The 26385-nt window shown below is 34.2% G+C and overlaps 1 protein-coding gene and 2 long non-coding RNA genes across 6 annotated transcripts in view; 1 reads left to right on the top strand and 2 right to left on the bottom strand.

Annotated features, from left to right (window-relative positions):
- dpr6 (defective proboscis extension response 6) overlaps positions 1–26385 on the bottom strand; it is a 205977-nt gene that overhangs the window by 49630 nt on the left and 129962 nt on the right. The gene's annotated exons all lie outside the window — the stretch shown is intronic.
- LOC138139850 (uncharacterized) overlaps positions 1–26385 on the top strand; it is an 80148-nt gene that overhangs the window by 50498 nt on the left and 3265 nt on the right. The window lies entirely within an intron of this gene.
- Positions 18638–20801, bottom strand: LOC138140020 (uncharacterized). Its single transcript, XR_011162425.1, has 2 exons — positions 20228–20801; positions 18638–20170 (listed from the first exon to the last, which is right to left on the bottom strand). It is a non-coding gene; the product is annotated as an uncharacterized lncRNA (long non-coding RNA).

Raw genomic sequence — 26385 nt, 5'->3', positions numbered from 1 at the left:
TTAATGATAGTTGCGGTAGTTTGTCGTACTTATCCGATAGGAAGTGTTTTCTCGAAGGGAGCGCATATGTGGGGGTGAAATCGACGAGATTGTTTACCAGTTAGAAAGAGAAATATGTGGAGGTTAATGGGTTGTGGGGTGATAATTTAAAGCTGCAAGGAGAAATGAAATAAGAGTGTGTTGTTTTTTGAATTTAGCATGTCGAGGGGTGGCGTATAATTTGCGTGCGTAATATTTTTTGGAGGTATCTGTCCGTACATGTATTTTCACATTATGTTGGTGAGTTGGCATTTTGGGAGGACGATGGAATAGGCATTCATACGTTGTCCGTTCATGTCCTAGCGTGAACTGCGATAACTCCCCGAATTATTATTGTTTAATGTGTTCAAGCGTTTGCAACGTCACCATGCTGATAACAACGCCGACGTATACATTTTTGTGTTCATTATAAAAGTTAATGGAGCAAAATTTTAAAATATGATTTTGAATCACGTCAAGGCCGGTGAAAGAATTACGCGCAATAATGATAATTACTTCCGGTGGGTGTAATGAGGTGTCGGCGTTAAATTCACACTACATTGTTAGCTGATTTGTCAACGGTTTGTAACCGAGAGTTGAGTTGAAGAGACCTGTATGGTTCTATAGGGAATCGACCCTTCACCAGTCACACGAACTAATTATAATATAATGGCAGGCCCTGTTACGCCCATCCGGTGGCGGAAAGCGGAAATATTCTACAAATTGTTAAATATCGTTCTGATTATCGGCTTCAGGAAACATCTCTTAAATCCACATCAGGCGAAACAATAAATTTAATCGGTAACTTTTTATCATTTCGGCTGACGCGCGGAATTGGAGTACCTCAGGGAGCGTTTCTCTTCCCTCTACCATTGTTATTGGTCGTAATTGGATAATGGTTGTAGCGGGTTTAAAGCGAATAACGATAACAATCTGAGATTACAATTTTATATAGTTGTAGCTCTCGAAAGGATTACTACCTTCTTGCTCTGGGTTACTCTAAATTATTCACAAACACAATTAGGAAATTGGTTTTAATTTAAGCGAGTTATTTACTCGCCCGTTATAATTTACAAGTTTACGTTTAAATAAGACATAAATCTAAAATCGCAGATGGTAGGTAGCAATATTCGAATGAAAGCAGGGCGGGCTAGAGTGATTCATTAGTTTACGTACTACTCTACTATAAAATATGTTCATTCCGGTACAACCTCTAGGATAGTCCCGATTAAACACGCGTTAAATCCTTTAATTAAAATTATCTTCTTTAATCTATTCCAATACTAATCCCGTTACGTATTTACCGATGAACAATAACCAATTCATTTTAACGACTTATTCCAAAACAGTGTTAACAGTCCTTCAGTTACCATCCATTATTTTTTACCAAATACCACCCAATTATCCAATATAAAATATCAACACCGATTTGCAGTTAATTTTGATTCAGTTTTAATTCTAGTTATGTAACTGCCAATTTTTTTAAATGCGAATTGCAAGTAAATAAAAATGCAACAAGCTTTAATGTCAAGCTATTAATTTTAGTATTGTTAAATTTTGTTTTCCACTGTCACTCAACAAACATTTTGACATTTTCAACTTTTCTATTAACAGCATCAAAATAGTGCATATATTGTTATACGAGTTGCACAAGACAGTCTATTGTCGAACGAGAGGGTTTAGGGCACGACGACCGTAGCGAGGAATGCTCTAAAGGAACGAGTTCGACAACATTCTTGTGAAACGAGTGTAACATGCTATTTTTCGTGTTCGTTTAAGCAAAGTCTTAAAAAATATTAATCAATTTTAAATTTTGAGGTTATCTTTGACATATGTCAAGTTAGGTATATAAACCAAAAAGTTTATGGATTTAACTTTTCACGTTATGTATCTCAGGAAACGAACACGAAATAGTGTATTATGTTATTAGGAGCAAAAATGAAGTTTTCTGTGCTGAGACCAAAGCACATAATAGGTTATATCACTAAGAGTAGAAGTGAGACTTTTTGTGCTGAGCGCAGAGATTGAAGACCGAGGTCGGTAACTGGGCGAAGCACAAAGAGGCCTTCTACTCTGAATGATATACGAGTATACTATTTTATTTTTAAGCTGATCATAAAAAAATCGGACATTTTTCTTTTCCTGCAGTGACCTACATTAAAATTGCAATTTTCAAATTTGCAGTTTTCAAATTTTAAGGCACCAGTAATTCCTACTTCTCTTGGTGTAATGTTATTGGTCTACAACACTATCTAAATTATTCGATGAACTTTGTGTAAATTTCCCAAAATGATGAATGATCCCGATTTGTAATTTTTAGTATCCTGAACTTTTACTAAGATAGCAGAGCGCAAATCTTCGATATCTCTCATTATCAAATTGCTGATTTCATTGCATCGACAAATGCCCATCACACAACATACAACCTACAATAATAATTTATAATTCTCCCTCTAGGGAACTCAGAAATTTTTACCTTTGTAGCCAGATACTTTTCATCAGGAGCATTATGTAGAAATCCTAAACTTTTCTGAACTTTAGTGAGATTAGATCCTGCGTAGTTTGCCGCGATCTGCGTCAATTTTGAAGGTGTGCAATGAATTCGTTTTAAATGGCATCGGACATAGGTATTTCAGTTATTCGCTAAATATAATAAAAATTATCAAAACGTGAATAGCAAACGATTACAACTTACATCTGTTTAATTTTTAACACTGAACCACCATCTTGCAATTTTTGATTTTGACATCTGACGACATTCCTGGACACGCCCACACGCCTCGTGATACACTACAATGGAACCCATTAAAAATTTTGGGTGATAATTTGGTTATTTCGCTTTTTAAGAGGCTTTTTTTTATTGTTGCAAAATGTCCGGTCATTTATTTTTTGTGACATGACCGTCCAATGTGACCGAGAAATGACCAGTCACTTATTGGTCATTTATAGAATAACTTTAGAGTGACGTCATTTTATTGGTCTCATCAAGACCTTTAATTCGATATATGAATTATATGATTTGCTAGGGTTAAGACATTCGAAAACCCATATTAATAAACACACAACAGAAGTAAAAAATATCCAAACTGTGATACGAACATGACAATTATGAATAATAATTTCATGACTTTTTTGAATTATTAATGTATTTTATAAATAGAACTAAACAGTAAAACACAATTAACAAACCTATAAGACGAAAAACAAAAAAATATAATGTTATATTGCCCATTGGGCGCACATTCATAAGTGTCCGGACATTTATCAATATGACATGTCCGATAAATGACCATGACCAGTCATTTATTGGACGGACATTTAAATGACCGACAACACTACTTTTTTTTAATAGAGATAATTTAATTATTAAATATTTCGTGTAATTGATAAATAAATCGTGACAAATGCTTCAAATGACCTTACATTTGACTCTGTCGAGCCGCCTGTGGACACTTTTACTCCTAGACTTGAAGTATTTCTATTACGCTCAGAAAAAAATGCCGCTTTGACCGTTTCTGTGGAGATACACAAAGGCGCGATTTTCGACCGCTTGAAGATAAAACCATTTTTGTTCAATAACATATGTTATTTTTTCTTCAAACATTCATAACAAATTATTTAAGAAATGTTAAGAAACCAGGAATCATTTTAAGGTAGAAGATTGGGTAGACTGATAAATTAATGTAGGTCGTTTTGGAAAGCGTTACTATGACTATGATTATGTACTTGATTAGTATCGGGTGTTCATTTAAATTTCCGGTCAAAGTTGACGTTGACGACTCGATTGTGAACGCATCAATTATTTAAATCTTACCTCAGTTTTTGCGTTCTTTGTGTTTTTACACGAGTGGTGCGTTCACAATCAACTCTTCAACGCCAACTTTGACCGGAAATTTAAATAAACACCCGATATAAACAACGCTGTGAACAAATTTCGAATTTAAAAAAATAATGATTCGTTTCTCAACCAGTTTTAATTTGGATATATGTAAGTACGTTGTGCAATTATGTACAGTTTCTTGATTAAATCTTATTTAATCACTTCAGCTTTCAATATGTCAGATTCAGAAACGAATTTGTTAAAATTTGAGTTAGGAATTTCAAATGATTTAGCTAGTTTATTTTATCTGCCGCTCGCCAGGGGAGATAATAACTTTATCTGCCGCTCGTCAGCTCATCAGATGCCATGGCAATGAATTGACACTTTAGCATTATCAATCCAGCAGTATAATGTCATATTTTACTGACGTTTGAACAAACAATTTTATGGTGTGTTATTTTCTTAACTACTTTTTATCCGTCCATATTTGTGTTTTTTTTCTTCATATTGTGCTCGTTGGACATAAGAACAATAACGTTACCTGAAGCTGGCGAAATTTATCACAATCAATTCCAGTACAAGCTCTTGAAAATTCCTCATGTCAAGTGACTACATAAACTGTCAAAGTGAAGAAAACTTTAAATGATCCAACTTTTCTTATTGGAGTTATCAATCAATTATCTTTTCATTTGTTCCTTTGTCTTTCGCCAGATAATTTCCTCGGAGGAGCTTTGCAGACGTCTTCATATCTTGGTGGAATTATAAAGGTACAAATATCAATGTAAATTGATTTTACATTTATATACGACAATGACCTGCTAGCTATAATGGATATGTAATTTTGCTCACTGTAACCGATGTAATTTAAAACGAATTAATTACACATTATCTGCCTGCAGTATTTAATAGAGACACCTATATTAAAATCTCTAATAAGTACATTACATATTTAAAAGTTTGTTATACTAAGTGAAAATAGGAAAAATTATTGTAACATTTATAATTAATTTTTAAATTATCTATATTTTTATAATAGACTTTTTTAGACAAGAACTGTGGCCTCTGCGTAAATTATTACTAGTAAAACATAAAGCATATTTTATGCTCTCTCTGACTGTGGGTAGATTTCATGAATAAATAACTGTTAATATTAAATTTTATGAGGTAACTGTAATGTTTGCCCACTAAGGTAAATGACGGAAAAAAATTCAATTTCAGAACTGACAAATGTGTCTGATACCTTTCATAGCATATTTACTGTCTGATAAGGTACACGCACAAAAAACATACTTGAAGTTACGGTTAAAATAAACGAAGGATTTACCAGTGAGTGTACTTGTTTTCAGTAGCGTAATGGTGGATGCGCCGGGTAAACAGTATTCTACTCTTGTTCGCTTAAAAAGACAAGCGTTGTGATTTATTATTTATAGTGATATTGTGGATATACCGGATAATGATTGCAAAATTAAAATTTGTTCCAAACTATTTTAGGCTTTGGGAACGTGGTATCAAAAAAATCAAATCAAGACATTTTAATCTGTACACTTTATGCCATATATCTAAGTGATTGTTAAAGTGTTTGACATTAGGCAGAACAGTGTAATCGGCAAGAGCTCTGTGTTTTATTAATATTAGTTGTTAGACTGATTTGATTGCAGGTTCGTGCAACGCCCTCTCCCGACATGCAAGACCTTTAGCCAATCACTAGTTAAGCAACACTTTTGCAAGTAGTGCGAAAATCTGCTGACTGTAGTTGTAACTCCAATTCCTCGCCAAATTGTGATGCAAAGCAAATCAGTAATTGCAAGTGTGTTTAACTTTGACAGAAATGGAGACAGCAATGTGAAATATGCATTTGATGGACCGGCTGGTGATTGATAACACAGCTCGGTGTACATGCTGCTGTCAATTTTCTTTGTTAGTTTATCTTGTAATAACAGGTAGCCACGTTTGTTATGAAGTGTGTAACAACGGGGTTAATCGAAAATTTAACGAATCACATAAAAGCGAGTCTCGTTAATAAACATTCATTATGCGCAGTCGTAATTAACGTGTTTCCTTAGCAATTATCTAAATCAGAACTTTAATCGGCATGAAGGGGCGAATGGAAAGTATGGCTTATTTGCAAAAGTTGACGGGAAAAGGAGGTAAAATAGTGAGGCAAACGGCAGGGATTTTTGGTAATATTTGTTTTTATTTGCAGTTTGTAAGTTAGTTAGTCGGCTTTTCTATTGATTTTCGAAGGTAGCTTGGTCGCAATATTAACAAACTTTTAAAAGTTTCGCGACTTAAGTATTTTACATATCGGCTGATTTCCATAAAATACACAAACATCCCATTGTCATTATAGTCTTGATAACAAAACTTTTAATGAGTTGGAGACTTTTAGACACCGAAATCAATTTCCTCTCCGTTTGCATTCCATTTATACATATTTTTGTTTCGTGGCGTCTATCCTTGTTGTAAAATACAATTTCTGCCTTTATATCGAAATCAAATTAATACAAACGCGTGACCTGTTAATTTACAAGCTAATTTCTATTCAATTAACTAATGGTCGTTGTTTCAAAGGGCGATGATACTCCTAATTTGCTACTCGAGAATACGAATTTCACTTGGTATTGCCTCGCTGGTAATCTTTCTTGGTGGAGTCTTTGTTATTTTCTTTATTACAATCTTGTCCCGTCATATTCTGCTTCACCGTCTATGTTTCTAATTTAAATTTGTTTTACAACAACAAATAGTGTAGTAACTGTAGCTGCCGGTCCAATTTTCCCTCTTAATATTTAACACTTGACCAAAAGGAGTTCTTAGTTTTGTCGGAGATAAGGTAACTGGTTGTCATTATTTATGAGAAGGGGTGAAATAAGACTTATGATTTTTTCGGTGAGTAATAGAGGGCACATGTGGTAGACAAGGCGGCATTTATGGCGTCCTTTTTGATGATATATTAAAGAAATATTTACTTTTGGAACTGGAAGGACGTCGTGTGGCTGGTTCTGTTTTAGGAGAAACATTATTGCCCTCCGACCTTACGTTTGGGTTTGTTATAACAATATAAGTAAGAAAAAATGTTTCGACATTACTAAAGTTACTCTCATCTGACAAATTAAGTTTGCCGAGAGATCCAAGAAAATAAACTGACTTTGGCAAATATGGAGAATTGTCTCGGAAGTACACCTGCTGACAAAAATTATTACAAGCGAAATACCCAAGCTGGTGTCTGCTTCTCGTTTATTTAACTTATGGCTTAAACACATGCTCAGATAATTACAAATGTATATTCCAAGTCATGGCTTCAGCAGTACAGAAACGAGTTAATTATGGCCACTTTCACGAATCCTGGAAAACAAATAATTTACAAGATATTTTTTTGGATTTTAATTATTTTCATCTTCTCAAAAGAATTTTTCTTATTGTATTACCGGTGGGCGTGTTTGTACAAAGTAATTAAATACCGAGGAACAATTTTAAAAAGATGAAGCTACATCTGCAACTTTTTAATTGTTTTCCTCATATAAATATTAACACCGAAGAAAACTAATTAATTTTGAAATTCAAAAGAGTTTTCATTATGTTCGCGATCTGTACCTTAAAAATACTGCAGTCTCAAAAGATTCAAAGAGATAAACTTAATTTAGGAACAGTCATAAAGCTATATTACTTTGTTGTTTAAAAAGGAAAATCATCTGATACAATGGAGAACGAATGAAATATTTTCTTTCGAATTTTTTACTTATTTTATACGTCAAAATGATTAATTTCAATTTTTATTGTTGGAGGAAAAACTTCGTCGTGATACAGTTAAAGGGTTTCACAGGGACACCAACAAAAACGTGTAACGTCATAAATTATCATACAAAAACTTTAAATTTTATCTTATTTAAAAATAGCACAATAGCAACAAAGATAATAAAAACTTTTCTGTATATATTAATAGAATATTTTATTTTACTAACGAAAATAATGTTTTTATTTCGTGACTAATCGTTATAGTTTTCTTTAATTGTTTATTAGCATGAAAATAAATTGATTATTCATATTATATTCATTATTAATAAATACCGTTTTGTAATATTTGAAAATTATACACTTATGTAGATTTTTATTGATTTTAAACCGAAATTAATCCAGATCTGACCGTTAATATACGAACCATGTACTAGCTAGCTCTCTATATCTGCTGAATTCTAACTCTTTCATACTCTGTGCAAATTTAATTAAACTACAAACCCAGTACTTTTTTATTTAACATTACAAATTAATTAGTTTCTTTACTGTTAACATCAATCACAAATTACACATACATTCCGCGCATAATACATCAAACATTTATTCCACAAAATACTAATAAATCAATAATATACATATTACAAGCGTGTGAATTCAAATAGCTCGTCGAATACTTCGTATATTTGTTATTTCGAATGTTGAAGAAAACATTTTATAAAAAATCGAATTAAATTTTATTATATCCGTACATCGGTTGTCAATCAACCACAAATTTAAATATTAAGGGATGTAATGAAGACAATCGCATTTTGCAACGTACTTACATGACAAGATCCACCTAAATAAAGTCCATTAGCTGCATACAAAGATAATGTAAAAATAAATCTCATTATTTTTGAATTGACTTTCATTCCGACTGGCCAAATTGTTACAATTTGCCATAACCATAATTGGATTTGAGATAAAACAAAAAGTTTAATTACTTGTTTGCAAGTTACAAAAACTATAAATATTTCCACCCCATGATGTAGCACGTACGCGATATGTACTGGGGTGGCAGTCACGAAAATAATAAATCGTTAGTAGATTTAAGGATTGCATTAACACGTTATTTCGTAATGAACGGGCATCATTTTAAAAAGAAGTAGTAAAATTATTGGACATTTTATTACGGTCGTATGTAACAGGCAATATATTTTTTAAATTCATTTGGGAAATGTTTGTTAGGTTAGTGTTTGCGTATTGGTAACATAATTTTTCGTTGTTTTAATACGCTTCCTGCATAATTTAGTAATATAAAGGGACAAAACAATTTTAATTTAGAAATATAGACTTGTATGTTGTGGTAGTTGCATATCCAATTGTAAATGCGAGCGGTGGCGGTTTAAATCCCGGATTCCCTGTAGCGGTCTGTTTTCCTTTTTCATCAATATTTCTCTTCTTTTCATTATTTAACACGGTCCGCATTTATTCATTTTCGCAATTCACAGCGTTTTGCAGCAAATTTGAATATATACGACACACAGAATCATGTTAATCATGTAAATGATGATACACGATTAAACCCATATATGTTAGTTTTTGAATAAATTATAAACCAGAATTCGCACAAATGCCGCCGCTTCGAATTAAACCAAAAATGATGATGATGAAATGTTGGAAGCGTTTCACTTTCGTCGGTTAATAGGGTATAGTTTCTTCGTTGGGTAGAATAGCAGAGAGGTGTAAGTGCGACAGTGTGTGTGGGATAAAATGTTCCAAGATAAATCTGATTTTGAGAGGGTGGAGGCGTTGACTGTGTCGATCTTTTAAGGTAAAATAAATGTTGGCACATGTCAAGTGTTGATTCCGGCCTGTGATGCGGGTAAAAATGGTCCTGATGGCCTTGATCTTGACACACAGGTTGCGGTTGGTCCTTCCCAATTGTGTTGTATCATTGACTATAATAACATCATCATGCAGATGAAGGTAAATATTTATCGTACCAACAGGAGCCGGTCGTCAGTTAGATACCATTAGCTAAAGTAGAAGAGACTGGAATAGTAGCAACCAGCTTTCGCGTTGCAGCTTTGCCGCACACGATTCCTGCGGTTAGCTAATGTACTGTTAAACCACATACACATAATAATCCTGGAAAAATGTTATGGTGGTGCACTTGTACTCCAGTGGATACCAGAATGCTCAACTAATCTGTTATCGTATATTGTTTTATACTGCGATTACACACGCGTCGTTTCCTTAAGTGTTATTAGACGAGCAATGGGCGCATTTTCAGGAATTGCACACAATTCCCCAACTAGAATTCTTATCGTGAACTTTTTGCAACCAGGTTTTTAAACCACCTCTTATTGTTTGTTAGTATCCCAAACTCTTTCGTTTCTTGATAATCGCAACAAGAATACGACCTATTCTGGCTTGCAACATGAATCTTCAACAACAGAATGTAATAATAATAATAAGAACAATAATTTGGCAAAAAAGTAAATCTGTAAAACTATCAGAATCAATTTTTGAATATATAAAAGATTTAGCATTTTTTTTAATTTTAAATAAGTGTATCAGGCGTTCATTTAAATTTCTCCTCAAAGTTGGCGTCGAAGAGTCGATTGTGAACTCACCAGTCTGCAAAGTAAAAACACAAACAACGGAAAAAGTGAGGTTAGATTTAAACAGTTGATCCGTGATCCGTAATCCGTGGTGCGTTCACAATCGACTCCTCAAAGCGTTGAGGAGAAATTTAAATGAACACCCGATATTTTGAATTTACAATAGGATAAAAATAAATAAATAAAGGGTGGCTACGGAAAAGGAAATTTCTGCAAACGTGCATCGTAACTCATTAAACTGTCACTTGTCCGTTTTGACATTTAAGTGAATTTTATTTAAAAAATGGTTGTCACTCGAGAACACAAACTATTCATGACATAATCCTATTTTCGAAATGGAAACAAAGGAAATCGTGACTGGGTTTACTACACACGACCTTGTTTGTTGGAGTTTTGGTAAAAATCTCTCATAATCGTTTGATTGAAGCTACGCCACACGTTTTCAGAAGTTTTATCTCTCTTTTTTATCGGGGCTTTTTCGCATGGTTTTGTTTACTATTTAATCACAACATAAGAAAATAACAGTATTAAAATTAGTAGAGATATCTGTTGTATTGATCAAGAATACAATTTTATGAATCTTGAACAAAACGTTTTCTTGGCAACTTTTTGAACAAACTTACGGAAATACACAAACTCAATAACAATATAAAAGTTTGCTAAACTTCAAACGAAACGTTTTAATTTCCCAACAGTAATTTATGGTATGCGGCTTATTAATAAAATAATATTTTTGAAAATGAAAAGTGCGATTTAATTATGTTTTGGGAGTTTCAAGTTTGTTGCAGCTTTAGCGTTGTAAAAGTATATTTAAAATGTCCTTTGAAAAGTTTTCATTCAAAATTGAACCTGCTTTTATAAACACTAGTGCAAAATCTTTACACTTACGCATCTATTGCATTTCCGATTGTAGATCTTGAATATGGTGATCTGTCAACGTATGCATGATTAAGATTCATTCTTTGAGGAAAATTAATGTTCAAATGAAAGAGCAATAAAACAGAATTTACTGATCATCACGGGTAGTTCTATCAAGTAATGATAATTCCTTTAAAGGCACTATTTTGTTATACATATTTTATTATATTATCCTTTCGTATTCTTTTCCACTTTACCCAGGTAGAAACGTATTAATACCACACCGCAGATTACCGACACATACTGAAATCAAGTAATTAAGCTATTACGTACTGAAATTACAATGGAAGGATGTTTTCCCAGCGGACGCCCATCCAAATGATGACCGCACCCCACGTTGCTTAACTTCACAACTTTTTTTTTGGGGTATTTTTTAATGGAGCTAGTACGAATACGTTTTCTTGAGCAAGTTTGTTAAGGAAAGTGTTCACTCCGAGCTCTGGGATCTGTTTATTCTTCGGTTTGTCGGAGATGTAGTGTTTCTGGAGGTAGCTGTGGGGTTAGTACAATCGGTGTCAGTCGACTGGTGACCAAGTTAGTTCGACGTTAGTCGACACCGCAAGTTGGTGCCCGTGAGACTGACAATGGCACCCCTAGTGGGACTCTCCGTGCTAAATATTTAAAATTCGATTAAATCGCTAATGAAATTTTCAAAGGAACTCGCGTTTTCGCGCCGAATAAGAAAGCGAATTCGTTAATATTTGACCGAATATATTTAACAGATTTTATCTAGTTTGATGACAGTTTTTCCGACCTAAAAATCTCAACAAATCTTCTAATGTAGTTTGAGTATTGCAATATTCAGTTAGGGATCCTTCGTTTCTGGAAATTTAAACAAGGACGAAGTTGGCACACGGCTTGGACCGACATTTAGGATCCCCTAATAAATATCGATCCATTCTGACAACAAGATAAGAACGTTAACTTTATTTTCTATAGACATAAAATAACACACAAACTCTATAGTATAGTGGCTCGGCAACCCGCGCTGTAAATAATTTCACACAAACAAGTATGTCTCTGGATTTACCCAGTTTTCCTTGAATTTTAAATTAAGTAACTAAAAATAAGCAATTTGTTTTAGCGCTACCAACATTTCCTTCGAAATAACACAGTGATTTTGAGATTTCAACAATATGCGCAGATCGAATGAGGCCAGCCCGGTAACACGATTTGTCACCTACTGATTAAGTCTGAGGCTTGCTAAAATACATATTTTTAATAAAATCGATGCAGATAATTTTCAATTGTGCTTTCAGGAGGACTTTGGAATAAGTTAAGATTAGTTGATCATCGAAATGAAGAAAAGCGCCTTGGGGCGCAAACGAATACGTAAAAACTACCTCAGATCGTTATTTATTTTTTAGGCATCCATAATCAAAACGGTAATTTTACGTACTCACAAGCCGACGAAAAATAACTCTTTTTTGGACGCTGACGATGGCGCCATCTGTTTGTATGTTTACTAAGTTAACAACGTAACCGACAAAAGCGATAATTGTCCTGTCATCATAAATTATGTAAATAAGTAACTGTATTACAAATAGTAAATTTCTAGTTTTATTGGCAAACTGATAACAAATACAGTGAAATCTCTCCCTCCCTCCCTTAAGCGGACCCCTCTGTTAAGTGGACATTTTTCTTAGCCCCGTTTGGACCCAATGTATTTTAAATGAGATGTCACTTCTGTTAACCGGACGTGGACAATACAATTCGACACCTTTGAGAAAAATTTCTCCTTTAAGCGGACAGCATGGTATGTTTTTTAGTGTTACTATTATGACTGGACATTAGGAAATTCGAGGAATCATAAAAAATGTATGTTAACATTAAAAGAAAACATTCTAATTCGGAAAAAAATTGAAATAGGAAAAACACAAGCAGCAAATATTATTAAAAAAGAAGACGAATTAATGAAGAAATGGCAGGAAAGTGTACATTTGAATGGAAAGCGAAGATTTTTGAAAACTGAAGGATTGAAAATAGATCAATTAACTTACGAGTGGTTTATAAAAACAAAAATATTCCTTTGTCCGGACTTATTGTAAGAAAAAAAAAAGCCAAAGAGATTGCAGAGACTTTTAATGAAAATTTTAGAGTTTCTTTTGGCTGCCTATGCGCAAATAGCAATGGCAATAGTAATAGTGTTGATACTGACGATTTTATTAATTTAAATGATAAACTTGAAGATAACAATGTTGACTCAGCGACAAAGATGCTGCTTTGCACCCTGGTGAAGTCGACGAAGAAATTTCTATTAAGAGGACACCTCTGTTAAACGGACAAAAATCTTGTCACGGCAGGTGTCCCCTTATAGTAGATTTCACATACAAAAATGTTAATATGTATTAATAAATTTATCTATTTGAAAAAGGTAGATACAAAATAAATTTGTAATTTTTCTTTATAGTTCGTGCGGTCGCCTAAAAAATGTAATGTGCACCTCTGCCAAAAAGTGCCTTTTGTGCTCTCTTGTTTAAGCCTCGGCTGCGCCTCGACCAGAAACTCAGACTCGGCTAAAAAAGATGCACTTTTTGGCCTTGATCCACAAATAACTATTAACGTAGTATGTTATTATGAATTTAAATTACAGTTTTCATGTCCCCACTAAAGCAAGTTTTGTAAAGGTTTGAATAAAACCAGCGAACAATTTACGCGTGTAGAATTCGGCATAATATGAATTTAATCGAATAAATATTTCAGAGGATACCGGCAATAAACAATAAACTATTGAAACATTATTTCAACCTTGTTTATTAAACAAAATACATTAAATATCGGTGCGGTTTTGGTGGAAAAATTTGAGCAAATTTAATAAAATCACGAGCCGTTGATGTTAATATACAAAACTGGGGAAAATAAAAAATGTTTCTCCGTGCCATTTCCCTATGTTTTTATTCCTGTGGGACACCTGGCTTAACATTTTTTAATCAGACCAAAATTTTACAAACAAATTAAAGCTCAGCGCTTTTGTTTTCGCTCGTAAACTTATTTATGCCCGATTGAAAAACATAATTAAAAAGTTCAATGCGTTTAATTTAATGTTTTTTAAATCGTGAAATAAAAAAATTAACAGTACCTATTAGGCCTACAAGGATTATCAAGGATTGAGGGAAATAACCCTTCAAGTTGGAAATGCATTATTTCCGGACCTCATTTTTTATTAAATTATGAGTATGTAAATTTAACATATTTGAAAGGTATCAAAGCTATTGATTTTTAAATGCGTTTCTTTGTCAGTGTTATTCGATTACTTCCCTTAGGTGGAACTTTCTGTTATCGACGTTACTGAAACTCGGCTATATAACTTTAAATTGCTTTTCATTTAACACTGAGCGCTTATATTCTCGCGTACGCGTACATATCTTTTATACATATAAAACTTTTTTAACACCAAACATTTTGGATCTGCTTTTATCAGTGCGGACGCTGCTCATTTACATTCCTATGAAATATGGCTAGAATAAATAAAACATATAAAACATGCTTCTGTTGGATTATTTGTCCGCTTAACAAATGATCTAAATTATTCAAGCATGTGTCATTTTGCTGTTTGGAGTTACCACAATAAATTACCTAACTAAATGCACCTTACCTAGTCACAAGACACAACTTATAGGAATATTTATTACCCCATAAAAAATTAACACTCGTGTTCCGTGCTTTTCCAGGCATAAGTGAAGCATTTTCATTTATTGATTGATATCGGTTAACATGTATGTTTTCCTTTAATTCCCAAACGAACCAACTTTGCTAATTAAACTTGAGCAACCACATAAAAAATGTTTTTATTCAGTTATTTTATGACTCAAGCTTTATTGTTTAAAGCTTGTTGTTCTAGTATAAGTAGGGCAAGCATATATACATACAAGGCTTTGTTATGACAAGTCCTGTTGAAGAATTTTCTGTCCTGTGTTGTCGCATTTCCCCTTAGAAAAACACTACGATTCGGTCTGTTATAAATCGTTGTCCTGAAATGATCAGGACGAGAGTACGATAATCCCGTCTTTTTCAAACTATACGATTTCTCATATAGGTTTGGAATTTTAGATCGATTTTCATGTGAGGGTGGTTAAAAATAAGTGGTCGGAGGTTTTAAATATCTCCGTATCGACAAATCTCGTTTATTAATAATTAAAAGTTCGTGTGTTCGACTCCGAATGAATTTCAATCTTATCACGATTTGGTTGATTATTTAATAAGGATTTACCAAAAATAACTCCCTCATTTGATCCAAGAAAGGGATAAAATATTTGTTATTTTCGGATTCATGGAACGCGAAGTTGTTATTGAAAATAGCAATTTCCTAGCGATTGCGTATTTCGCATTTTAATTAAAAGCGAACAACTGAACAATATCGACAGTTTAAAGCCCGCAAAGTGTGCACTCGTCACTTGTGCGTTATTATCATCCCTTTTGTGGCAACAGTGTCTGATTAAATTTTTCAGTTGGGGTTAATTAGAAGTCGAGTTTCGATAAGCACCTGCATTAAAAAATTTGTTAATAGCACGAGACGAGTAATTAACCTTTGCTTGAGTTCGTTAGGTGGCTCCACGCACTGTGGGGGCCTTTATTTCCCGAACGAAAAATAATTAGGGGTAGACAGTTCGGTATTAGTTGGCAAACTTAGATTTCAGTCTTAAAGTTAATCTAGGGCTAAATTTGAACCGCGTTTCTGCAACCATGCAACATAACCACAACAAGTTTCAGTGTATCTTTGAATGGTGTAACGCACTATTAGCTCTAAACTCAAGCCCAACTTCATCATAATCAAAATTTTGGGACGGCATTCGGATTTGCAATTTAACGCAAGGGGAAACTCGATCTGGATCAAGATTTCCCTGAATTACACGTAACTAAGTGCAATTGCAACGAATAAAATCAATACAACCGTTCTCATTTCGTTAATTACGTCGAATGAAAATGTTTTTGATGCAACAAAGTGCACACGTAATTCACTTACTTCCGCTGTGGTGCACGTAAGATAATGTTGTTTACGGAAAATGATTTGTAATTTATTTGTCGGGGAAAGTTGTGGCGAAGCTAGTTTCACGAATAAATTTCATTTTTAAAAATGTATCCCTTGATATATTCCGTATCTGCATTTGCAACAAACAAGTTTTTGTACTTTATAACTTTACAACTGATGTAAAAATGTCATTTGCAAATATATTTGCATGGGAACACTCTGTTAAAAGCCCGCAACTATTTATTTTGCAACAAAGCATGAAGGAATTTAATTTCACTCGATTCCACCGCCCTTGCATACAATGCTTACATTTTTGAAATAGAAATTGCTTCCTATTTAAGATTTAACTGCCAACATCTTTTTCTCACTGTCGAAAAATAATTCAAATCAAGTCAAGAGAGTTTACAAACTCATATTTTGATAAATCTCACACTTATAAATTATTGTCACATTTTTAATTGGTTTAAATCGGAAATCGGATTTATTACTCGGTTGACGAAAAATTCCTTTTTTAGGTACCCATAATGAAAACGACAACTTTACGTACTCACAAGCGGATGAAAAGTAACTCTTTTTCGGGCGTACTTTTTCGGACGCTGACCGTGGCGCCATCTGTTGGTCTGTATTGTATTGCAAATAGTAAATTCCTAATTTTGTTGGCAAGCTGATAACAAATACTATACAAAATTTGTTAATATGTATTAATAAATGTTTCTATTTGAAAAAGTTAGATACAAAATAAATTTGTAATTTTTCCAATGATGTCTTTTGCTTTGTAGTTCGTGAGGTCGCCTAAAAAATTTAATGTGCACCTCTGCTAAAAAGTGCCTTTGTCTTCGCCTGTTTTCAAGCCTCGGCCAGAAAACTCAGACTCAGACGAAAAAGATGCACTTTCTGGGCTTGATACACGATAGTGATTATATCATTAAGAGTAGAAGTGAGTCTTTTTGTGCTAAGCCCAGAGATTGAAGAATGGGACGAAGTCCAGGTCGGCAACTGGGTGAAGCACAAAAAGACTTTCTACTCTGAATGATATACATATACTATTTTATCTTCAAGCGGATCACAAAAAAAATCGGACATAAACTCGCTTATTTATTTTTCTTTTCCTGCAGTTACAATTTGAATTGTAAGGCACCAGTAGTTCCTACTTCCCTTGTAATATTATTGATACTTGAAGTTTCGATAATATTAGTAAAGTCTACAACACTATTTAAATTATCCGATGTACTTTCTGCATATTTCCAGGTCAAATTTTCCCAAAATGGTGAATGATCGCGATTTGTAATTTTTAGTATCCTGGACTTTTACTAAGATAGCAGAGTCCAAATCTACGATATCTCTCCCATTGTCAAATTGGTGATTTCATCGCATCGATAAGCCACTTAGTATTAATATAACCTCAATACAGAATGTCCCAAAAATGGCGCACTAACGGTGCACTATGGTGTACAAGAGATTACCGTAAACGTGAGAAAAATGTTAAAAAAAATCTGTTGGACTTCTTTGCTGTTATGTGGGTCTTGCGTTATTTTTGATTTTGACATCTGACATCGACATTCATGCCATTGACACGCCCACAACGGGCGACTCTTTAATACACTACAGTGGCAGCGGTTAATATTGGATAATAATTTCGTTATTTCGCTTTTCTGAAGGCTTTTTTTAAGAGGGATAATTAAATTATTAAATATTTCGTGCAATTGATAATTGTAATTGATCAATAAATCCTGACAAATGGTTCAAATGATCTTACATTTGACTCGTTCGAGCTACTGGACACTTCTACTCCTAGGACTTGAAGTATTTCTACTCTGCTCAGAAAAAAAAATGCCACTTTAACCGCTTGAAGATAAATAAATAGCGGTCGAAAATCGCACCTTTGTGTATCTCTATAGAAATGGTTGAAGTGGATTTTTTTTGTAACCGGACTTGAAACACTTCAAATCCTAGGACTTGAAATGTTCACAGGCGGCTCGACCGAATCAAATGTAAGGTCATTTGAAGCATTTCTCACGATTTATTTATCAATAATTACACGAAAAATTTAATAATTAAATTATCCCTTAAAAAAAAAAAACTCTAAAAAAGCGACAATGAAATTATTACCCAATATTTCGGCGCCACCGTGGTGTAACACGAGTCGCTGATGTGCACGGATAACAGTAAACTTTAGACTTTAGTAGACTGTACTAATATTATTGAACTTTCAAATACTAATAATATTGCAACAAGAGAACTAGGAATTACTGGTGCCTTTTAAAATCTCAAAATTGTAAGTTTGAAAATTGTAACTGCAGCAAAAGAAAATAAAGAGTTTATGTCCGAATTGAGCAGAATTTTTTTTTTGTGCTTCGCATAGTTGGAACCTCGACTTCGTCTCGGTTTTCAATCTCTGGGCTTAGCACAAAAAGTCTCACTTTTACTCTTAATGATATAATGTACTATTTTCTTCACATTCAGTCCGTAAGTACACTCTCATCGTGGATAATTATGAGACCATAAGTAATGAATAGAGAGCGGATTTATATGCACAAAAAAATAAAAATTAAGCGCTTAAATAAGCATAACATACTGAATAAAAAAGTTTTATTTTAAACAAAAAAGCATTAAAAAGCATAAAAACAAGATAATAAAACACAATTCCTAAAAATGAAAATATAACATTTTTGTATTGCTTATACAACAAAAAACAACTCCTTATGGTTAGAAAACACTACTTGAACTTCAATCTTCTTCTTTGAAACAATGAATGATAAGGAGTTGTTCTAAATGATTAATTGTAAGATTTCTTCGTCGATCATTCAATATATTTTTAAAGTTGGAGAAACTGCGCTCCACATCTACACTTGTAGTTGGCGCAAATTTGAATTTGGGGATAATTGTAGAATCGATGTTTAAGTTTTCCACATATTCGCCTTGTAAAACTCGCGCTATGTCACACAAAATACCAAAACCTGTGTTTTTGTTTAAAACATTGTCGAGTTTCTCAGATACGACACGCCCAACTGCTCCTCTCACAGAGTTAGTTTCTTCTTTAAATTTTTGAACCATATTCACTGAGTCAACCAATGGAACACCTTGTTTTTCTAGTTTTGTTATAGTCTCACATACAAATTCATAATTACTTTTTAGAAAAGCTAAATTCTGTCGCAACTCTTTATTTTTGAAAATATCTATGCAGTTTCTTATTGACTGCGACGGAGCGTCGACAAATTCGGTAACTACTTCTTCAAATTGATTAATATATTGACTATAATAAAATGCGGCCTCTAACCAAGTTCCCCATCTGGTCAAAATTGGTTCTGGTGGTAAAGGTATGGTTGGAAATGTTTCCTTAAAATATTGCACTCTTAGTGGGGCTTTAACAAAAATTTTTTTACCATTTGAAATTAACTTATTTACCACAGGAAATTCTAATCGTATAGTTTCAGCTATTCTGTTTAGTCCGTGCGCAACACATGTACAGTGAATTAATTTTTCGTAAAATATTTTTAAGTTTGTTCCAGCTTTAATCATGTATGCAGCGGCATCCGAAATCATTAGCAAAATTTTGTCCGTTGGTACGGCATTTGGAAGAAAAAAAGACGTAAGACTTTCATTAACAAATCTGGTAATCGAATTACTGTTTGTTTTGGACAATTCTTTGCAACTGACAACATATCCTTTAGTAGGAATATCTTCCTTTAAAATACCGAGAATTAAACTTGCCACGTACCTTCCACAACTGTCTGTTGTTTCATCGACTGCAAACCACATGTAGTTACTTCCGATGCGTTGTTTAATTTTGTTACACACTTCTCGAAATACTGGCTCTAAATAATTTTTACGAAGAGTGCTCTCAGCCGGAACGTGTCTATTGCAATGGGTTTGTAGAAACTGTTGAAATGGGCCTTTATCTAACTTTTTGAATGGTATATTGGACTGAACCATCATCCTACATAAGTCGAAGTTAAACTGAAATTGTTCGTTTTGCCGTGATGTGCTTGCAACAGATTCTTGTAGAGTTTGTTGTTTAAATTTTGAAATCTCGAATTTTTTTCTTCGTTCAACATGAGTGTTGCTTTTCATATGTTGAATAACATTATATTTTTTTTCGCTTTGAATCTAAAATAATATTTTCTGAATACTAGAGAATTAGGTAACTACACAAAAAATACTTACGGTTTTAACGCAAACTCGACAAAATATTTTATTATTTTCAATTATAAATTCTGGAAAATTTTTTATCCACTCATCAGGCGTAGATTTTGGTTTTGGCATTTTTGAATTAAATTTTAAATGAAATGAAACAATGACCTGCACTCTAAGAAGGAATACGAGGGAATCGGTAAATATGGAGCAAATAATTCGCCTAGTGTTATCGTGTTAAACCGGTTTTTCGCAACAACAAAGTGAGAGATGAGTTCCTATAAACCTGGCTGCCACCACATTTCATCAACGACAAACGAGAAATTAATTTTTTTCATTTCTTGCGGCAACGGAATGTTTTCCGTGTTAAAACAATAAAAATTCTAATAAGTAAAGAATGAAAAAATACCTATAAATAAGGAAAAAGGCAGTAAATAAGCATATACATTTTAATATGCATAAAACTGCAAAAAAAGCAAAAAAAGCATAACAAAATAGGGCTCAAATGACTCAAAATTTTAAGTCTGTTACACATCTCAAAAAGTATTGAGCTACTTATAACCCCCACAAAAAGCATAAAAACTAGAAATCCGCTCTCTAGTAATGAATGTTAGAAATAGCATGGTCTCTGAAGAATACGGTCACTGTTGTTATATTTCGAATTAAATATTATATTGCCTGTGGGAAATTATTTTGAGGCACTTTATTTTGTCCTCTATACATTTTTCACTTCGAAATAAGAGAATCAAGTCGATACTGTTTTATTAGCTTCCATAAACGCTCCAGATTCGCTCATTTATCGAAAAATAATATCCAAAAGACAAAATAGATACCGGCGGAATAGTTGTCCATTTATTAAGAATCTAAAAATGGTGGTCGGTAATAATCGATTTTGAATTTATTAGCAGTCGTCGCGTAATTGTTTGCAGGTGTTCGGTATTTGTAAATAATAATGGAGGATGAATGGGAATGAAGTTTAGCAAACCGGAGTCGCGATTGATTAGAGAGACGTTATAACGTTAATGCCAAATCTTGTTAAAAGTATGGCTTTAGTGACGACGAGGGACTGTAATTTAATTAAATGAAGGGGAAAACTACAGTAGGGGTGAAAGTTTGACTTAATGACGATGTTTTTATTTTGGGAATTTTATGGTTTAATTCGGGTGGAAGTGGAAGTGAGTGGATAATTTAAGTGTGTTTCTGAGTTAAAGGCTGTTTTGACAATCTGTAAAAAGTTGGGAAGTTCGGGGTTGAGGTGATAAATATTTACGACGAGTAACAACAATCGATGTAAAAATTGCGTTTTTCATATCGGGAAAATTGCACAGGGAGAGGGTGTAATTGCAGGAGTATTGTATTTGCGTATCGTATGCATTTGGGTCGCGTTAAGTCGAAAAGGGAATTGGGTGAGGGATGCGGCGAAAATAAAGAGCATTCGAGGAATATTTTGTCGCCCGCTGTGATATTGAATATAGAATTTGTCCAGGCGAACGGAGTCGCGTTTCATCCATTGTTTCAATTTACATGGCTGAGTACCCGCAGCCTAAGTAATACTTTATAACATATGTCAATAAAGAGGAGAAAGCCTAAAACAAACCATCGATGCGAAAGATATAAAAGACACGCTGGAAATAATGGAAATAAACGACAAACACAGAGTCGAAAAAGAACAGAAGTAGGAAAATTGGAATGCAAGAAAACATTCCGATTCTAATGTGATGCAAATGAGAAAAAGTAGGGATTTTAGGCTGAGTATTTCCACGGCCAGTTTGTTTTATACGTTTGTGTAATTCAAATTAAATACTTTTCAACAGATTCTCTGTTATTTTAAAAAGATTTGAGTCGCATAAGAAATCAGCACTAAAAACTTCTTTCAACCTCGTCTCTATTTATTTTGGCGGATTATTTTTACAAAACTTCAAAGGTGGAATTAAGTAAGAATTGCATACCCAAGGCGAAGCAAACGCACTAAAATTTACCCTGTTTCCATTAAATCTGGAAAATTTACTCCGTTTGCGAAGCATTTAAAAAACGCTTCTGCTCCTTGTAAGCAAACAAATTAAAAAGTAACGTCGATCTCGTGCAGTGTAGTTTCTGAAATTCTTTTGCGAATAATTACGGATGAGGAGAGTTTCTTTGCGAAATGATTTAATAGATTCAGGGAAGGTTCAGCGAGGCCATTAATAAATTTAAGAAGCTACCTTATTTGCGCTTAACGTTAGACATTTGATAAATCTTTTGCAACGCCCGTTCAATTAAGCAACGTTCTTAAATTATTCGTCAGGTAATTCTGAGAAACACTTAGAAATCGAGTGTTATGTTTGCGAAGTCCGTTCGGTTAACATTGGAATTTAATATTTATGTTTCAATCCTATGTGTGGATGTGCAATTCAGACGTAACGAATCCCGCTTCAATTAGCAATACTGCAGCCATGGTCACCAGTTTAACTAATTGAGAAGTTCGTCAAAGACGTTAAAAGGTATGTCGGTCTAGTTGGCTTCGTAAAAATAAACGATCTCGTCATGACGTCTTCTCCGATTCCTCAATTAGTTAATTATTTGTTGAAATTGTTGCAGAAATAGAACGTTAATAGAATCTTCCGTGTCGAGCATCTCCTGCAGCCTCGCTTTCAGATTGCAAACAACTGACAGACACAAGCGCGAAACCAATTACGCCATCTCTTGTCGATAGTTCATCAGCGACACGCGTGTCTCAACGATTACACATCCTTCGTCGAAATATTTATATTCAGAATCAGGCAGGAAGAGAAAAAATCGCGAAGGGCGGGTAATTAAGAATCGTCGGGGACGAGGGGAACAGAAGGGGTGGACAAGGCAAACAGCAGAAACAATATGCCCATACAAAATGCCTGCTAAAATCGTATCACATTTTTTTTTTATTCGGAGCCTGTGGGTGGAGACAGTGGGAAAAATTTCAAACTCCATTCGGCAGGTTTCAAAAACAGAAACGCGAACCACTCGATTGTGGACCATCTGTACTTTGTACGTGCAAAGCTGGAATCGTCAGATTTTTTCGATTAAGCTGCGATTTAAATCATGCACGAGGTAAACATATTGCCGGAAAAGTAGGTAGTTGTTTTGTTTCGGAAAATGTTCAAGGTTGGGTGGCTGGCGATAACATCGCAGTATCTTAACGTGTGTATTTATATTCAAAACATAGGTAATAATTTATTTTTATTTGAATCCGCGAGTGATAAATCCATTCTGAGCCATGTTATTTATTATCCTTTATTTGGAATTTATTCAGGCATCATCTGGTCACGGTTTACTTGAAAATTATATCGGCCATTTTCGACGGACCTCAATGTAAATATGTTGAAAGCGAGATGGCCGCCTTCTTTACCAGATAGGCATTTTAATATTGCCATAAAAAGGCGTTTTTATTAACTGGAATACTTTTAAAAGTCAAATAACTCTTGATACTGTGGAATTATTTAAAATGTAACGCGTCGAAAAAATTCTCTCACTCTCACTAAAAACTTGGCAAATTTTCATTAAAATTTTAAATTAATGAATTGGAAGACAAAAGTGTCAGTTGCGATGTAATTAAAATTGAATTAATCGTTACTCCGAATTTTAGAAACGTCATCTGCTAGGGGCTAGGCAAACGCCCAATAATTAATTGCAACTAATTTTATAACATAAGCATCGAAACTCGCCCTTTGGGTTTTAACGCGACGCAACTTATCTCTTACTTTCGCCTTGACTAAATTGAATTTTTACTTTATTTAAATGTCGGACCGGCGGCCACTTCCTTGGGGAAAAGTCGACGACGCCGAACTAAAACACACGACCTCAAAAAATGTCAAATCGAAAGTTGTCAATTCTGCAAGAAGTCATCGTGGAACACTCCGGATTCCCATTTGTGATGCAGAGGATATGTAAAAGTGGCCGAACCGACCAATTTGTCGTCGTTTTCCGGTGTATTAGGATTTTTAAAGGACGCGTGAAGAGTTTCTTCTTTCCTTCCCTCATTTCTGATATCACTCAGTTATAACGACCCTTTCTCGGGGTTGAAACTATTTTAGTGTCGAGAGTTGCCCCCGGTCGAGGGTTTTATGTGTTGTTCACACGGTAATATCGAAAATTGTTATTTCGTCCAATGGCGGAGCTATCGGGTCAAGTATTTTAATCTGAGGTAATTATTTGAGCGGTCCACCTGTTTATTGTAGCGACAAATTGAGAACTGTCGAAGTGGAGCGTGTAAGTCGGACATTAAGCATATACGGCTGGTCCCTGACCTGCAACTTGCAACCCCTACATGAATAAGGGATGAGTTACCGGTGAAAACACCCTTCCTTTCACTACGTCATAACGCGTATATGTTGCACCCCATAAATTGCCACTTACTCAACTTTCACAACTCATTAATCTTTGTTCTTTTTTGTAATATAAGGAATTCTTGATGGATGGAGGCGGCTGTTTTTTTTCTCGAGTGTGCGATGTGTAAAGCAGTCGGTGATCTTGTTATTTTTGTGTAAAAATCAAAGACAATATTTCCACAAAACGGTTCTCATTCTTGGGATTTTCCTTCGCAAGGGCATTAGAAATACACTGTCAGAAAGATATTCAATTTCACGGTATATTTACCTGATATAAATTTTCTTCAAGAGTATTTTTAGGGATATAAAGCTTTTCGCAGGTGTTACAGGGACGAACGCTCCCAAAATATTTATTTCTTAGAAATTCTATTCCATCAAACAGGAACAACCTCCATAAATACACTCAACAACGTAAAATCCAACGAATTAAAAATAAATTTATTTCACTTCACTTCACCACCATCCGATTTTTTGGCGATTTCCTGATGAATATAAATGTGAGACTCTGCTCGACGTGAAGGACTAAAATATGTACTCGTAACAGATTTTTAGTTTTATTCCGCATAAGGCTCAAGTTTTTATGTGAGAGCCGTCGTGACTCTTGAATCGATGAATCATGTGGGTAACACCACTGGGAGAATTTGTCTCCTCTCCCAGTTATAATTGCATAGATTACGAAGAGAAATAATTGAGTTACGGCAGTGTTTATGCTATAAATTATCTTGTAATTATATTGTGACAGCTTCCGACTAGTGTGAGTGAAAGTTGTATGATGTAGCTCGTGTGAGAATTTTCGAATATCATTTTAACTACGACTAAATATCGCACAAAATATCACAACAAATTTCAATTACTCTTGTCAAAAGTTTGACAAGTCGTGTAGCATTAACAACTCGACGAATCTCCAATAAATGTGCGACGGCGTAAATAAGAACGTATAAACGAGATATGTAAATAGAGCTAACATTTGTTGCAAAAGGCGAAAGCTTTCTGAAGCTTAAACTCGAGTTGTTACCTAAGGGGTGATGTATGTGTAGACGGAAACAAGCAATATCTCGTCTTGTGTTTTTTGATTTACAGCTCAATACGCAACAGGATGAAGAAACTGATAATTTAGAATCTCATAGTACGTGTAATGCTTCAAATTTATCGGATTGTTACATATTACACACACAGTTCCAAACAGTCTGTAATTTATAACCCGTTTTCCACTAACTTCTTCAGAACAAATTATCTGTTGTTTCCCACTTTAATGCATTTGACTTGTTGGCCTTTTATCTTTCGCTACTTTCCACAAAACCTGCAAACATTCCACTCGATACGACCTTATATGTATAATTAAACGAAACGCAACTGCCTCGCTTCCTTTCTATATTTCATTTTTCTGTTCGAAAGCTTCGGAAAACACCATTAAAAATTCATCGATGAAGCTCAGTAATTTTTAAATAAACACAAACCGATTAGGACCGATGAAATTAGTGGAAAGCCGAGATTTCTAAATAACATCCAGCTGTTTGCAACAATTACGCGCTTTAATTATTGACGACAAAGTCAATTTAAGCAATTTGTGCGTTGATCGACAATCTCCGACTAGTACAACACTTCACGATTAACAAAATACTTAATTGTTGCGGGGCAGCAAAGGGAATTGGTTATTGACGTGGAATTTATTATTGATGAAAAATTATTTACAGTTGCGCTCTGGATGAAATTATTAATCGTGAGTTCGCAATCGGTAATAATTCGATGATGGGGTTCAAGGGAATCAATGACGGTTTCATTACAGAGTAACTTGGGGATGCAGCATTAATACAGTTACTATTAATTATAGAATTTGCGTTATCTCTC

Source organism: Tenebrio molitor, chromosome X (assembly GCF_963966145.1).
Source record: "Tenebrio molitor chromosome X, icTenMoli1.1, whole genome shotgun sequence".
NCBI lineage: Eukaryota > Metazoa > Arthropoda > Insecta > Coleoptera > Tenebrionidae > Tenebrio > Tenebrio molitor.
The sequence above is the reverse complement of the archived record's forward strand: the minus strand, read 5'-3'. Positions and strand labels throughout refer to the sequence as shown.